The sequence below is a fragment of the Saimiri boliviensis genome, chromosome 1 (genome assembly GCF_048565385.1).
Source record: "Saimiri boliviensis isolate mSaiBol1 chromosome 1, mSaiBol1.pri, whole genome shotgun sequence".
NCBI lineage: Eukaryota > Metazoa > Chordata > Mammalia > Primates > Cebidae > Saimiri > Saimiri boliviensis.
The window spans coordinates 267116025-267130299 of NC_133449.1; the positions used below are offsets into that span (position 1 = coordinate 267116025).

Consider the following 14275-nt stretch of genomic DNA (forward strand, 5'->3'; position numbering starts at 1 on the left):
ATCATCTCAGCCCCGAATCTCCTTAAGCTGATAAGCAACTTCAGCAAAGTCTCAGGATACAAAATCAATTTGCAAAAATCACAAGCATTTTAATACACCAATCATAGACAAACAGAGAGCCAAATCATGAGTGAACTCCCATTCACAATTGCCGCAAAGACAATAAAATACCTAGGAATATAACATACAAGGGATATGAAGGACCTCTTCAAGGAGCACTACAAACCACTGCTCGAGGAAATAAGAGAGGACACAAACAGATGGAAAAACATTCCATGCTCATGGATAGGAAGAATCAATATCATAAAAATGGCCATACTATCAGACTATCAGAAGTAATTTATAGATTCGGTGCTATCCCCATCAAGCTATGATTGACTTTCTTCACAAAATTGGGAAAAACTATTTTGAATTTCATATGAAACCAAAAAAAGAGACACATAGCCAAGAAAATCCTAAGCAAAAAGAACAAAGCTGGAGGCATCACACTTCCTGACTTCAAACAGTACTGCAAGGCTATAGTAACCAAAACAGCACGATGCTGGTACCAAAACAGATACATAAACCAATGGAACAGAACAGAGGCCTCAGAAATAATGCCACACATCGACAACCATCTTATCTTTGACAAACCTGACAAAAGCAAGCAATGGGGAAATAATTCCCTATTTAATAAAATGTGTTGGGAAAACCAGCTAGCCATATACAGAAATTTGAAACTGGACCCCTTCCTTACACCTTATATAAAAATTAACTCAAGATGAATTAAAGACTTAAAAATAAGACCTAAAATCATAAAAACCCTAGAAGAAAACCTAGGCAATACCATTCAGACATAGGCATGGGCAAAGACGTTATGACTAAAGCAACAAAGGCATTGGCAACAAAAGCCAAAACTGACAAATGGGATCTAATTAAACTAAAGGGTTTCTGCACAGCAAAAGAAACTATCATCGGAGTGAACATGCAACCTACAGAATGGGAGAAAATTTTTGCAATCTGTCTATCTGACAGAGGGCTAATATCCAGAATCCACAAGGACCAACAAATTTACAAGAAAAAAAAAAAATCAAAAAGTGGGTGAAGGATATGAACACTTTTCATTTTTTTCTAGTTTACATGCATTTATTTTATTCTATTCACATTATACAATTGTTACACAACCTACAAAAAGTACAAAAGCCTAGTCCCCATGCCAGGTCAGAACCGAGTTGCAGAAAAGGAAGACAGCACAGTAAGTTACAAGAAGAGCTCAGGGGTCCTGTACAAGTCACATGACATATTTAAAACTGTAAATATTGCCACAGGAGAATCTCTTGTCTTTGCAGCGACCACACAGTTCTTGTCGATGAGGCCTCCTTAGATCAATGTGTCTTTTCTTTTGAGGACAGGAACAATGAGACTTTGAGCAGGTCTGATATTGGATTGCTTCTATTCGATAAGGGTTAAAACCCTTTTGGCATTTACAACAAAGTTGTTTGAAATAAACCTTGTTAGTTCCAGAAATGCACCACACGTAAGCACTCTCCCACCTGGTCTTACAATCTTTGTAGTGAAAATAGCCGTATTTTGGTTCCAAAAATTGGAAGTTAGGCCTCCAGAGCGGCTTGGCGGCGGTGTCTCCACGCGCCTGCTTGTTCTTGGTTTCCCGAGAGCGTGGGGCGTCTTTCCCCCCACCCCGATTCCTCCAGCTGCCCGGGTTCCTCCTGCCTGTCAGCTTCTGACCTTGGTGGTGGTGACTGCGGCTGGCTGGCCTCCGCAGGGCCCGGGAGTGCCTTGCTCTTCCTCTCATCCTCATCCCTCCGCAGGTGGATCAAGCCCCCGTGGCCGCTGGCAGGGTGTTTCGGGGGTCTCTGACGTCCCAGGAGGAACAGCTGCTCAGGGTGCCAGATCCCAGCAAGCACTGCACAGGCTTGTCCACCCGCAGGCTCACCTCCATGCCCACCTCCTTGGTGTTGGCTTTACACAGCCCTGGGCTCAGGCTGGGGTTCATCTGGGAGAGAATGAACGGCCTTAAGCTGCGCCCTCTTGTAAGAGTCTATGCAATAGTCAGGGGCGTTCGCAGGCACCAGCAGCCCTGGCCTAGCCAGGAAAATGGAGGGACCCATATTTTGTCTCCAGTCGGGCTGTTTGTGCCCTGAGAGTCCAGGCTGGCCTAAAGGTACTGTGTTCCCATAGGCCTGGTACAAGCTATAGGCAACACGGACAAAGCGCTCCATCCGCTCAGCAGGTGCTCAGGCGCAGCCTAATATCCTACTGCAGTTCGTGTCCTTATTTTGCCTTCTTCCTTCACCCGCCCCTTCTTTCTCCTGATCAAGTTGGTGGAACACTTTTCAAAAGAAGACATTTATTCAGCCAACAAACATGAAAAAAATGCTCATCATCACTGATCTTAGAGAAATGCAAATCAAAACCACAATGAGATACCACCTCATGCCAGTTAGAATGGCGATCATTAAAGATCAGGAAACAACAGATGCTGGAGAAGATGTGGAGAAATAAGAATGCTTTTACACTGTGGGTTGGAGTGTAAATTACACTGTTGGTGGGAGTATAAGTTCAAAAATTGTGGAAGATGGTGTGGCAATTCCTCGAGGATCTAGAACTAGAAATACTATTTGACCCAGCAATCCAATTACTGGGTATATACTCAAAGGATTATAAATGTTTTTTATATGTTTATTGCAGCACTATTGCACACATATGTTTATTGCAGCACTATTCACAATGCCAAAGACTTGGAACCAACCCAATGCTCATCAATTATAGACTTGTTAAAGAAAATGTGGCACATATAGACCATGGAATATTATGCAACCATAAAAAAGAATGAGTTCATGATCTTTGCAGGTACATGGACGAAGCTGGAAACCATCATTCTCAGCAAACTAACACAGGAACAGAAAATCAAACACCACATGTTCTCACTCATGATTGGGAGTTGAACAATGAGAACACACGGACACAGAAAGGGAAACATCACACATCTGGGTCTGTTGGGGAGTGGGGAGATAAGGGAGGGTATGATAGCATTAGGAGAAATACCTAATGTAAGTGACAGGTTGATGGGTGCAGCAAATCACCATGGCACATATATACCTATGTAATGAACATGCACGTTCTGCATATGTATCCCAGAACTTAAAGTATTTTAAAAAATTGTTTCTGCAGCAATTTCTGTGTGCCACACACTGGAGGACACAATGGCCTTTGGGACACAATGGTGTACAGACTAGATGGTTGAGACTGTTGCCATGAAAAAGTTCATGGTCCAGCAGGGAACCACAAAGAATTGCAAACTTGGTGAGTGCCATGATGGGAAGTGCAAAGTATAGTGTGGGCAGACTACGTGGGGGCCTACACTTAACTGGAGATGACAGGAGTGATTGGGAATGGCATTCAAGAAACTTAAGTTCACTTCAAGAAACAAAGTGAGCACAACTGAAGCCATAGCAAGCCCTCTAAGTTGGACTACAATAAATAATTCAAAAGGGGAAGTCACAGGAGTTATGTAAGAGCTAGGGCAATAAAGAAAGCAGAGAGGGCCGGGCACGGTGGCTCAAGCCTGTAATCCCAGCACTTTGGGAGGCCGAGGCGGGTGGATCACGAGGTCGAGAGATCGAGACCAACCTGGTCGACATGGTGAAACCCCGTCTCTACTAAAAATACAAAAAATTAGCTGGGCATGGAGGTACGTGCCTGTAATCCCAGCTACTCAGGAGGCGGAGGCAGGAGAATTGCCTGAACCCAGGAGGCAGAGGTTGTGGTGAGCCGAGATCGCGCCATTGCACTCCAGTCTGGGTAACAAGAGCAAAACTCCGTCTCAAAAAAAAAAAAAAAAGAAAGCAGAGAGGACTTGAGTTTGTCTTGGAAGGGTAGCTAAATGGAGATGGAAATGGTTGAAATTTTCTGAAAATAGAATGATGTAAGATGTAGGGTAAGAGAGAAATGTGATGCTTTTGTAGAAAAAGTCAGTGACTGGCCTTACTAGGGTATAGGATTCAAGCTGAGGAGAAATAATGGCTACAACAGAGATGTATGCATAACTAGAATAAAGCTTCCTGAAACCATGCAGAGAACAATGATTTAATGTGCTGGGAAATAGGGAGCCACTAAAGGTTGAAAGTAAGTAAAGGGAATGACACAATGAAATTAAGATTTTAAATAGCAGGAGATAGATTTGATTGACAGAAGATGAGACTGGATTAAAGAAATCTGTCTGAAGCATCCAGGTAAAAGAGGATGACAATATAAACCATGGACATGGAAATAGATAAAGCTAAGGAAATAGGGGATTTCATGGTTAACTGATGCTGTATAAGTCAAGAAGCTCATTATAAGACTCGGAGCTCTCTGGCCAGTTAGAATGATGGGCTTAGTGCAATGGCCAAAGTTGGAAGAAAGGGCGAGGAAGGCATGCCAAATTTAGTTTTGGACATTTTGAGTTTGCCGCTTTCTATTATTTGTGATTTCTCTGTTGTAACCCCCCTGCTGGTTACTCTGTGTTTGACTTTCTAATGACAGTTTCCCTGAGGTACACTCTAAGTTGTGGATTAGGGAAGTGATCTATTGTATGTGCTGTAAATGATACCGTAAATCCTCACAAAAGAAAACAAAGTTTGTGAAAATTCAGAGAGACTATTTTAGTGTATGACTGGGTTGTTCTCATGATATATGTGAAATAATGCACCCATGGGGGTTTTCTCCATTTCAGTGAGCATGTTACATAGATTATGAATTTCAGCAAATTTAATTTAATCAATATTTACTGACCATATATAGGGTATGTAGATTGAGATTGTTTTTGTTTGCTTAAATGGAAATTCTCAGAATAACAGGAGACCAGTTTTTTCATTTGGTGATTTAGTTAACCTTCTAGTTTTGTCTTTGTAATGATCATTCATTGAAGTGTCTTTGTTCATAGCAGAAAGATAAACCTAAACTTAGAAATTATCTGAATTCGTGGTGTAAATTAGTGAGATTTGGCTGAAAAATGCATTTCTTTCTTATAAAAATAATGCTCGAATGCAAGATGAGATTCACATTAAAACCAGAATTTTTAATACTGAGGGAAAAGGAATCTGTTTGAAGGAATATCCAGAGGCTCTCCTCCTTTGGGACAGATGGAGCATTACAGGTAGTTTGCTGGGCCATGAAACATGGTATTCAGCTCCCATGATGAACATTGAGTCTTTCTGTTATCTTCTCACATGTATATCTGCCTTGGCATCCTTTATAGCCTTGTTTTTGTAGGTATTGCTTTATTTTACTGCTTTGTCTTTTGTTTTCCCATTTATGCCATAGAGGTAGACACCTTTAACTCTACCAACCTCACATCCCTGCTTCAAGCAACTCTGTGTGCTCTTGAACTGTCTTTGCAAAGATTATGAAAGTAAGAGAAGTCTAATACGGCTGGCTCCTCTTGCTTCTAGCCTCATAGGCTAAATTCCTCATAGGAATTTAGTTTATAATTTAACCACAAAGCACGGATAAGGATAGTACTTTCCTAAATCTGATCCTCTCCATGTTCAGGGGCTGAAACTCCTTTTATAAGACTAATGAAAGGCCACAAGATTAGGATTAGGACAGCGGTCTGAATTTTGCTAAAATTTAGGCATAGTTTCTACAATTCCTTCCTGCTCTAGAGTCATGTGGCCAGAGGTCACAGGATTTTTGACTTCTCCATTTGCTCTTATTGATAACATCACTATTGTAGAAACTAAGATTGGTTTTTTTGGAGATGTCTTTCAGACTTTTGCATTCTGGCCACTAACTGACCCCATCCTGATTTGGGACTCATGATTCGACCAGTCCTGAGGCTCCCACTCAGAAGCAAACTCAGTACACCAGGACTATTTCCCACCCCCACCACAATTGCATTCTCAACCAGTTAGTATCACCCAGTCCCTAGTCCCCTGCTCCCCAAACTATCCTTGAAAAACCCCAACCTCCAAGCCATCAGGGAGACTGATTTGAGTAATAGCTCCATCTTGTGTGTGGCTAGCCTAGCATCAGTTAAACTCTTTCTTTGCTGCAATACCACGGTCTCAGTGAACTGTTTTTGTCTGTGTAGCAGGAAGGAAGAACCCGTGGGGCAATTGCACTCTGCTCACACTTGAAGGCCATATGGGGTCTCTCTAGAACAGCTGAAGGACACCCAGACACTCATGATACCTAGCTTTCCTCCCAATTTCCCAGCACATTAAGTCTACACTGGAGAGTATAGTTCTTTCATTTCAAACACTTTTCTCTTGATAAATATTTGAGGAAAGTTTCTGGTGAGTAAATTTTTATTTTTTTAACTTTATTACAAACTCTCATACACATTATCATGTCTGTGTATCAGGTCTCTGAAGACCTCTACTAGGTAAATTTTTATTTTTTTAACTTTATTACAAACTCTCATACACATTATCATGTCTGTGTATTAGGTCTCTGAAGACCTCTACTAGGTACACAGTGCCTACAATTTTCTCTTTTTAAGATAAACCTATTTAAAACTTTATGAAAAAATACATGTGCAAGTGTAATTGAGGCTCTTCACTAAATTCAAAATGAATCTTTCCAAGTTAGTAACAATTAACGAAGTTTGTTCTCTTTTTAAAGAGTATATGATATTTAATGTACTTTTGTACTGAAAAAAGTTTTTTAAATAACAAAATCAGCTGAGTATGGTGAGGTGTGTGTAGTGTAGTTCTAGCTAGTCAGAAGGCTGAGGCAGGAGGAGGATCACTTGATTCCAGGAGTTCAAAGTAACAGTGAACTGTGATCACACCAATGTGCTCCAGTCTCAGTTAGAGTTAGACCATGTCTCTAAATAAATAAATAAACCATAATTAAGCATATAATCTAAAGCATTATACCAATAGGAGGCCTGAGGCAAAAATAAATCATCAGAATTATCAGTGCAGAGAAGTAAATAATAATGTAATTTAGCTAGGTGATTTTATATTTCCTTTTGAGATAACTATTACATAATTAAGAACTAGAAAAAACAGTTACTCAATAAATACTATATAATTTTTTAAAATACTGCAATTGCTTGTAAATTGCCATTGGGTTATGATGAAAAATGGAAAGGACAAAAGACACTGGAGAAAGTTAACAGACCAAGGATGAGATACCAAAAAGAGCATTGAAAGGAAAAGGAGACATACAAAGGATATTAAAAAGAAGTTGGACAAAAGGGAGATGATTGAGCGATTTCATTCATGATACTCTGCTCTTCATTTGGGCTGTGGCTTTAGAAAATGTTTACCCTTGGCCTGGTGTGGTGGCTCACACCTGTAATTCCAGCACTTTGAGAGGCCAAGGCGGATGGGTCACAAGGTCAGGAGATCGGGACCATTCTGGCCAACACAGTAAAACCCAGTATCTACTAAAATACAAAAAAATAGCTGGGTATCGTGGCGTATGCCTGTAGTCCCAGCTACTCAGGAGGCTGAGGCAGGGGAATCGCTTGAACCTGGGAGGCAGAGGTAGCAGTGGGCCAAGATCACATCACTGCACTCCAGTCTGGTGACAGAGCAAGACTCCATATCAAAAAAAAAAAAAAAAAGTAAAGAAAAGGTTTGCCTTTTATTTTTTGTCATTTGAAATGAGCAGTTTAATCATTTGATATGGTTTGGCTCTGTGTCCCTACCCAAATCTCATCCTGTAGCTCAAGTAATTCCCATCTGTTGTGGAAAGGACCTGGTAGGAGACGACTGAATCATTGGGTGGGTCTTTCTGTGCTGTTCTCATGGCAGTGAAGGTGTCTCAGAAGATCTGATGGTGTTAAAAATGGGAGTTTCTCTGCCTAAGCTCTCTTTTGGCCTGCTGTCATCCATGAAAGATGTGACTTGCTCCTCCATGCCTTCTGCCTTGATTGGGAGGCCTCTCCAGCCATGTGGAACTGTATATCTGAATAAACCTCTTTCTTTTGTAAATTGCCAGCACTCAGGTATGTCATTATCAGCAGCCTGAGAACAGACTAATATACCATTGTTCTCAGTTCTCTAGTTTCTTTTTAGCACTTACTCCTTAAATGCTCTGCTCTTAATGATTTAATCATTAGGTATGGGAAATTGTTTATTTTGTCAAAAAACAATGAGCACGATAATATTAATCCCTTGGATTGAATTGTAGATCAGCCCATTGAATATATCAAGTCCAAGACAGGTATACCTAGTAGGCTAATTCTCCACCTCTGCCTTAGTTAATTAGACTATAATAGAAAACACACGGCTAACATAATGACTGTGCCGTTGATTGTAATGCAGTACACGTGTATACATACATGCCAAAGAAATCTTTCTTCTGGCAAGACTGGTAGCATGTAGGTGACTGATGCCAATTTAGCTATTTCTTTCCATGGTTCAGAATGTATTTTCATACTCCATGCCAAAAAACAGTCTGCATTTTTGGAGTGGCCCCAAGAAATCACAGAGAACAAAGATAAAGAATAAACATTTTTTTATTTAAAGCCTCTTGTGTAATTGCAGTCTGATATCAGCTAGGACTAGAGACGTCTGAAGGCTCAACTGGGCTAGATGTTGAGGATGACTCAATGACATTACTGGCAAGTTTCTGCTGGCTGTTGAAAGTTCAGCCAGGACTGCCCACTGGGGACCTAAATCAGTCTCCCTGTGAGCCTTTCCATGGGGCCACATGGGCATCCTCAAAGCACGGTGGCTGACTTCAACCAGGGAATATCCTAAGAGGACATGTCCAGAGAGCAAGTTTTTCCAGAATCCCAAGCAGAAGCTGCAAAACTTTTGCAATACTTTTGTATGACCCAGTCTCAGAAATTCCAGAATATAACTTCCACTGGATTTTATTCATCAGAAAGTTACTAAGTCTAGCCCAATCAAAAAAAAAAAAAAAAAAAAAAAAAAAAAAAAAAAATTAGACTCCACCCTTCGATGGAAGGAGTAGAAAAGATTTTGTGGCCATCTTTAAATCAACTCCAGAGATAGAAGTTTAAATTGCAACTCTACTATTTTCTAGTGAAGAGCAAGTTACAAACTTTGCTAGCCTATTTTTCCATTTCTAAAATGCAGATTATAGTGTCAATGATAGGAGGTTATTGCATTGGTTAAATTAAATAATGCTTTCTCTGTCCTTGAAAATTACATGATATACATGTACACATTTATAGAGAATATATGTACATGTAAAGGGTGAATATAGGGACAACTAATGTCTGAATATAATAGCTGAATAGAAACAGAATGCCAGTTTCAGAAGTGACATTTTGGGAATCCTCCACTTAAACATCTCATGCAGTTTCTGTGTCTGTAATTCAAATGAGAATCATGCTTAACTATAATACGAGATGGAAATTGGAAGGGAAGCACAGGAGAGGGTTATATTATGGCCCTTAAATACTCATGGAAAAATCCAACACGTCTCTGGAAATCCAAAAACCAGTATTCTCTCCCCACTGCACCAAAAGACAAAAGGATGGGCAAAATCTTAGAGTCTCTTGCTTTCTATCTAAGAACAAATTTTGTGCCTATGTACTATTTTACCACCACTGAACTGTTTGCTTCTGATCGTCATAATGAATTCCCATCATATTTCTATATTAAGCCATGCACAATTGAAACTTTCCCTCCATCTCAGTAAACTTTCTCAAGAAGAAAAGAAGCTTTCTTTATTAATATTTGGGCAAATAAACATTTATAGCATAGCAGGTTGCCAGAACCCTTAAATTCACTGGTACAGTCTTCTACTGCCAAGCTCCCCTTGACAAAGCCCACCTCAAACTTCTCCTTATTCCTTAAGACATGGTTTTAGGTTATCGTTTTGTATTTATTTTATTGCATGTATGAAAAAACATAACTCACATATCAAACCTGTAGTTTCCTATGTTATGCTTAAGCTAAATGAAATTATCAAATCTATTGAAAAAGTATATTGTATAAACTTGCCCAGGTGATACATTAATAAGGCAACATCACAAAGGCAGGTAGGTGGATGACTGGAATTTGGGAAACATTTTCCTATTTATAAAAGAACTAGACACTAATCCAGTAAAAAGACCCACTTTTTAAAATATATGCATCTGTAAGTCACCCGCAGAGTATGCTTTTGACTTAGGCCCAAGGCATTTTGGGCATATAATGGATCTCTACAATCAATCCTGTATACAGATTTCTTTCTCCAGCTTTTGGCAATGAGGCAGCACCCCTGATTTAGAAATATGGCAGCTGAAAGCCTGCTATAAAAACTGTACATATGTGAACTCAAAAACACTACTATATTGTTGTTAACCACATTTAAATAATATGATGCTGTCAACCAGGAGAAAAAAAGACTTGGTTTCTAATTCTCATTCTTGCCTTTCCCAACTGTGTAACCTCTGGCAAATGACTTGGTCCCTCTGGCTTTCTGTTTTCTCATCTGTGAAACAGGGACACTGGCAACAGCACTGCCTTCCTTACAGAAATATTATATCAAATAACATATGGTATGTGAAACTTCTTTGCAAATACTCAGAAGAGCTATACACACAGACATAAATATTGAGCATGCCATTGGCTGTGAAAAACTATTGCTAATAGCATGTATAGGGTAAAACAGACAGTACTCCATATTCTGAAAAGGGAGCAGAGTGGAGTAGGCTAGTATGTAGACTTTAGAGTCAGCCTAGGAATCTCAAATCCAAGCCATGTGCCTCACTGTTTGTATGAGTTATGTACCTCAAATGCCTCATCTGTAAAATGGGAATACTAAGAATGCCTGCTTCACAGGGACTTCATGAATATTTAATGTATTAACACATGTAAAGTGCTTTGGATGGTGGCTTATTTTCAATATATGTTCACTAAGTAAACTATTAGTATCAAACTACTATATTTAAATGCTTCTGGTGAGAATTCTGAGCACTTACTGGAATAATTTCGGTTGAAATATGCAAACTGGATTCTTTCTTACTGTGCATTTTCTGTTAAACTATAGCCCTTAAATAAATTAGGGGGGAAAAGAAATTTTCAAGGATGTATTGTGTGTTTTTTCTCTCATATTTAATGTATGTGATTTATCCCAATAAGGATTTTTCATTTTTTTCCTTTATTTATTTAGACAGAGTCTGTCTCTGTTACCCAAGCTGGAGTACAACGTCACCATTGCAATTCACGCAACCTCCGCCTCCCTGGCTCAAGCAGTCTTCCCACCTCAGCCTCCCTTTGAGACTGCAGGTGTATGCCACCATGTCCTTCTAATTTTTGTATTTGTTTTGGTAGAGACAGGATTTCACTATATTGTACAGGCTGGTTTCAAACTCTTGGGCTCAAGCCATCTGCCCCTGTGAGCCTCCCAAATTGCTGGGATTATAGGAATGAGCTGTCACGCCCAACCCCAGTGAGGATTTTTTTTTTTTTTTTTTTTTTTTTTTTTTTTTTTTTTGTATTTAGGTCTGTTTTTACAACATCTGGTGGTTACATTTCCCCCAAAATCAGTGTAATTTGGCAATAGTGATCAAGCTATGGGGTCTGGAATTGGGCTGCCTGGATTTGAATCTGAATTCTATTACTTCCTAAGTGTTGTGACTGCTTTGGAAAAATTACTTAAGTTCTCAAAACATCAGTAACCTCAGCTACAAATTGGAGATAATAAGTATTTATCACAGGGTTGTTGAGAAATCTATAGGAGAAGAGACGAAAGTGTTAAGTAATTGTTAGTTACTGTTATTGTTGGATTGATTTACACTAGAATCTACAGAGCTAGCTTTCAAGTTGTTCACATGGTGGAACTAGGGTACAAGTTTAAAGACTGAAGTATGTATTTAAGTCAAGGCACTATGACCCAGTTTCTGGCTGCTTATCTCATCATACTGCCCATTGGTAAGCTATCTCCACTGGGAAAGGTGCCTATGAGCAGGAAGAAACTTGAATGGACAAGCCCACATTCTTCTCCTCCTGCTAGAAGATTCTTTTAGTCTAATTGCTTCAGTAAGATGCCAGGCACTCTGTGTCTTCCTTGATTTTACTTGCCAATGGATCATCTTGCTACCTTTTCATGTTTCTACATAGTGTGTTGTTTATGTTGCCAACTTCTGAAAAGGCAGATGTTCATGTTAGGAATGTTTCTTGAGTTCTACCATAAAGTAAGCAAAGTGCATGACAGCTGTAGTGACTGAATCGTGGTGTGTTGAAACTGGGAGTTTAGAATTATTTAACAGTTAGATGCCCCAGGCCTAACACATACAAGGGGTTACCACTGCAGAAGCTCCAGGTAACTTTATATCATGTGGAGTTTACCATCTACCTTCCATTTCAGATTCCATTTAAATCACTTCTATTGAACTAAAACATGTGGATGATTTTATTAATAATGAAAAAACACATCTACCCATTTCATAATCATCACTTTTTTTTTTTTTTTTTTTTTTTTGAGACGGAGTTTCGCTCTTGTTACCCAGGCTGGAGTGCAATGGCACGATCTCGGCTCACCGCAACCTCCACCTCCTGGGTTCAGGCAATTCTCCTGCCTCAGCCTCCTGAGTAGCTGGGATTACAGGCACGCACCACCATGCCCAGCTAATGTTTTGTATTTTTAGTAGAGACGGGGTTTCACCATGTTGACCAGGATGGTCTCGATCTCTTGACCTCATGATCCACCCACCTCGGCCTCCCAAAGTGCTGGGATTACAGGCTTGAGCCACCGCGCCTGGCACTTGTTTGTTATTTATATAATGTGTTTTATTTATTTTGGCTTAAAACAACAGAAATTTATGGCCTCAAGGTTGCAGGAAGCTAGAAGTCCAAACTCAAAGCGTTAGCAGGGCCATACTTCTTTTGGAGTCTCTAAGGGAGAAACCGTTTCTTGTTTCTTCCACCTTCTGGTGGCTGCTGGCATTCCTTGGACTGTGGTTGTGTCACTCCAGTCTCTGCCTCCACCATCACATCTCTTTCTCTGCCTCTGCCTCCCTTTTAACGGGTACTTGTACTTGCAATTAGATCCCACCCAGATAATCCAGAATAATCTCCCTATTTTAAGATCTTTAACTTTCTCACATCTGCCAAGTTTCTTTTTCCATGTAAGGTAACATTCACAGGTTCTAGGGATGAGGAAGTAGATGTCTCTGGGGACCGTTATTCTGCCAACCACATTACTCTGCCTTGCTCAGGGAGAAGGCCAGAACTGGTGGGAGCATTGAGCTCTGGGCTGGCCTCCTAATGGCAAGGGATCACCATGATCATAAGCCAAGTTTGTAACCAGTTGAGGAGGGACTGCCCAGGGCCAGCAGAGTCAGAAGGGCCATCTGGCAGCCTAGGGCAGGGAAGGAAAATGCTATGGTTTTAAGAATAGTAAAGACATTTCAAAGCCTTAATTTCAGAGAGTCATTGAGATTAAAATGCATTTATTTTCAGCAGGCCATGTGTTTGGATCCATGCCCTCAAAATCAGGATAGGTTTTATCCTGGGCCTAGGGACTTCCCTGCACTGTGGGCTCTAGGAATTTAATGGAGTACCCTGACTCTGGTGGAAGTTTATAAAACTAATTTATGGCAAGTGTTTCAAGATCTTTGTCTTTCTTTATAAACCATGTGTTTTTACCTTGTTTGTGTAACGTAATATACTCAAATAGAGATAAATCTTGTAAGGACAGAATCCTCTAAGGAGTGAGGCACAATAGGAGCTAGCTGCTATAGTGACTCAAGTTATCTTACTTTAGTTATCATAGAACTCTATAAAGTAGTTGTAAACCAAAAATACAATTCTAAGCTCCTAAACTGATTAAATGGATTCCTCTCTCAAGGGCATTCCAAAGTAAACCTGAAAAACTAGTTCAGGCCATGATTGAAGGAGAAGTTGCCTTATTTTACCCTCCTCTTTGGAATTGAGCCATGACTGACCAGCATTAACATTAAAACAGAGATCTTAAGACTGACAAAACAAACTTTTGTAGCAATAAGATACTAAATTCCAACCTGACTCTAGTATAAAATCACAAGGCCAATATCAAGCCCTGAAAGGAATTGAAATTATTTTAATCCCAAAATATATTTTTATAACATATTTCGAAGTGGCCTTGCAAAGCTGTCTTTATGGGGAAAATCTACATTCTATAGATAATTCCCTTCCCTTTCGGGGTCTTTTCCTGATCCAGGATAGATTGAACAAAAAGTCTGGCACCTTCCAGGGTCTGACAAGAGATGGTTACAATCGATTCCCTGAAGCTTCATCTACATAACGAGAACCTTGGTTTCCACAGTCCCCTTTACCTTAACTATAAACATTTCTTTCTATTGATCTCAACTCTTCAGGCAGAGCTTAACCCTTTCAAC

The 14275-nt window shown here is 39.9% G+C and overlaps 1 pseudogene; it reads right to left on the bottom strand.

Annotated features, from left to right (window-relative positions):
- Nucleotides 1-1270: 1270 nt before the first annotated feature.
- On the bottom strand, nucleotides 1271-2219 carry LOC101044816 (protein ZAR1-like; annotated as a pseudogene).
- Nucleotides 2220-14275: the final 12056 nt, after the last annotated feature.